Genomic DNA, 3,699 nt, shown 5'->3' with positions numbered 1-3,699 from the left:
AGTATAATCTCTTCTGGTTTCAATAAATAAAAAAAGTGAGTGGATTAAGTCTCAAATGTGGGACAAAATTGTGTGAAATTTTAACAAAAAAAGAAAAGAAAAGGGGACTAGCCCAATTAAAGGCTTCAAAAGCATAGAACCACTAAAGTTATTATCTGAATTATTACGGGACACAATAGTGACCAAAGCTTAAATCGATTAATAAATGTATGTGTGTGTACGGTGGTAGGTCAAGATCACTAAACTATCCAAAACAAAACCAACACTCACTAATATCAAGATCACAATCTTGACAACAATCGAAAAGATGTCAGTGCACCAAGAAGGTGCCAGTGAGAGTGGGAGCAGTAGTCCCCACAAGTAAAGCTAGCAAATCAAACCGCTAAAGATATGTATCTGCACCGTCTTACACAAATGCTCAGCATAGTCAAAGACCGGATCCACCATTAACGAAAAAAGAAAATCGAAAATATCATGCCTAAACGTCAGTCATGACATCAAGGTTTCACCAACTGAAAAACTACAGACTGACCGTTGGAACCGACCCATCAAAGAACCGAGCACAACTTCGCAAGCACCTGAGATGTCGGACTTCGGCGCAGTGCTCAGATGCATCAGATCCACTCCCCATCGCAAACTGCTCCATTTATGGAGCTTTTTTTTTTTTTAAGGGCACAATCAACTTTTTGTCCAAATTCAGATGAACCCTTTCAAATGATATATAGGTATATACATATATTCAAGGGATATTTACATGAAATTTGTAACACTGTAGCACTGAGTTTGGACCTAAGTCACATAAAATGGGTGCGGAAACCGAATTGTGAAAATAACAAAATTTAAGTCACACACAATAGAAACAGGTTCAGGAGCGAGACCGTGCACGAAGCGTGAGAACAATAGCAACAAAAACGTGAGAGTGATACTCATTTAGAAGAATTGTGTGGCTTAAAGTTTCGACCATACATATTAAATTGAAAATTTCAAGACCATGGGACAGCCAACTGTGAGATAGTATTTGTGGAGTCCACTAAAATTGGAAAATATAGAAAATATTTGTGGGTCCACCAAATTTGGAAAATATAGATAATGATATAGATCACCAATTCTTTTTGGTGATGTTTAAGGTGTGAGAGGTAGGGTTTGAAGTAGGGGTGGCAATTCATGTTCGTGGGTTATAATCGTATCGTGTTGATAGAAAGGTATTCTTTAACTGTCCATAATCATAATAATTAGGATAAAACAGGTAACATATTACATAGGTCATATTTACGATTATGACATATTGAGTTAAATGGGTTACATGGATTGAATCTCCTCAACCCTAACTTGACACGGTTAAGTAAATGAGTTAATCATGTCAATTTGTTTATAATCCGAACTTGTTTATCTTGTGTTGTATTAAAAAATCGTGTCGTAATTTGTCACCCCTAATTTAAAGTACTGTCTTTCGTTCGTGACACAGATTACAAAATAAATTTGTGATGCGTATCATCTCCCCTATAATGATAGTGACGATGGGACCTCTAAAATTAGAAAATTTTATTTCATATAAAACCTGACCGTCATGGCACTGCTCTATTAAATTTCATGATGGTATTCAGTTTAAAAGATCAATTTGTAATTTCAGTACCAGATACTTGATATGACTCAACAGCTCGTATAATTTGATACGACTTCGTTTAATGTAAAATAAGGGCATGCTCATCATTTTGAAAATACACATATGAATCAATACGTAGTACTAATGTAATATGGATGTCAAATTGATCATTTAACCGCTCTATCACATAATGGGGCCTTCATAATAGCTTTTGAATGTTAAAGGATTTGAGTATATCTACTCTTACAAAGTAGATGGTGAGGGTTCGAATTTTTAAAAGAACAAAATGAATGTGTATGAATTTTTTACTGAGTAACAAAAAAATAATACATATGTTTGTTATCTACAATAATAATACAAAACTTTATGAGTCATCATGGAAGATTGAAAATTCCAAAGGTTGGCCTAGTGGTAAAATTACTTGGGCTTAGATGCTTACTAGGACCGAGGTCTGGGGTTCGCTTCCCACTAAGAACTTACGATAATTTGCGGTTTCGTCTCCACTGCTATACTCGGCGACTTACTCGACCTGGGATGGGGAGGCGCCATTCCTGGAGTTCTCGGGAATTAGTCGGGACAAAGTCTCGAATACCTCGAGTTATCAAAAAAAAAAAAAAAAAAAAAAAAAATCATGGAAGATTGGAGAATACCTTGATAAATCTAATCCTCCATTTTTTTTTTTTTGAAAGGTATTCTAAAGCAACCTTTGGCATTGCAAATAATAGCCCAAGTGACGTAGGATATACCGTTGCGTGTGGTTTTTTTCGGCTCCCCCTCTTATATCGATAATACCTATTATATCCAACCTAGATAACGCGTCAGAAATAACAGGATTCTAATAAAAACACTCTCAAAAGATTGAAGACTTGTTTGACTCGATTTTTTAAAAAGAAATTATTTTACATAATTATAAAAGCAATTATGAAGAAAAAATATTTTTTATCTGAGTTTTTAAAAAATAATTTTAAAAAACAGTCAACTAATTGATTATTATTATTATTATTATTATTATTATTACAGTTTTCAAATTTTTAATTCTTTTTAAAAAAAATATATAAAAGTATTTTCAGATCACTTAACCAAATTAAAATAATTTGATATGTCTATTAATTATATGTGACCAATGCTTTAGATAAGGAAGCTTTTGGAGGAGAAGGCTTATCAGTAATACACTTAGTATTAATTGTATTTAATACTGTGTCTATTCCTGTTTCAATTCTCCCAAGCTGGGATCCTATCGTTTGCATACAGACATTAGTATAATTGTTCTGCCTATAAACATGAGAAATGTCCTTTTTAGTAGCATTAGAGGACTTAAAATTCAGACTTTATCCCATGATGAATCTGAAATAGGTTCTAATTCTGATGTGTTACCTCATATTGAGGATTTTTAAACTGATTTTATTCAGATGCCTGAGTTAAACAGAATCGTCTATGATAAGAATATTCACTCCAATACAGCACTTGCTCCGAGTAGATATTATTATCCCAGACCCACACCTCAAGATATCTTGTATGAAGAAGATTATTTTCATACACAGAAATCTTTTCGTGGTAAGACCATTTATGAATGGAACATAGATGGGAAATCTGATTATCAGATTTACGAGGTTATTCATCAAATGTTGATGTATAGCCAAGTTTGTAAATTAAACCACAACACTGACCCAACCATTGCTAAATTTGTCGTTGCTGGTTTTACAGGAATCCTTAAAGGATGATGGGATAATGTTCTCACTGACATTCAGAAAGCTGAAATCTTTTCTGCTACCAAGATAGTTAAAGATGAAGCTACTCAACAACCAGGACCTGCTCCAGATGCGGTTTACACACTCATCACCACTATTATCCAACATTTTGTTGGCCCAGAAGGAGCTAATAGTGAACGGAGTCGTGAACTTCTTCAGAATTTAAGATGTCCATCTTTAACTCATTTTCGGTGGTATAAAGATGTATTCTTGGCAAAGGTTCTCCAACTCAATGATGCAAATCATGAGCACTGGAAAGCAAAATTTGTGGATGGTTTACCAACCTTCTTTGCTGAAAGAATCAGGAAAAAGCTTAGAGATATGAATAATGGTATCTCTATCCCTTAC

This window comes from Cornus florida, unplaced genomic scaffold (assembly GCF_030987335.1).
Source record: "Cornus florida cultivar Cherokee Brave unplaced genomic scaffold, ASM3098733v1 CherokeeBrave_3.0.0_Hap2_Chr01, whole genome shotgun sequence".
Lineage (NCBI taxonomy): Eukaryota > Viridiplantae > Streptophyta > Magnoliopsida > Cornales > Cornaceae > Cornus > Cornus florida.
The sequence above is the reverse complement of the archived record's forward strand: the minus strand, read 5'-3'. Positions refer to the sequence as shown.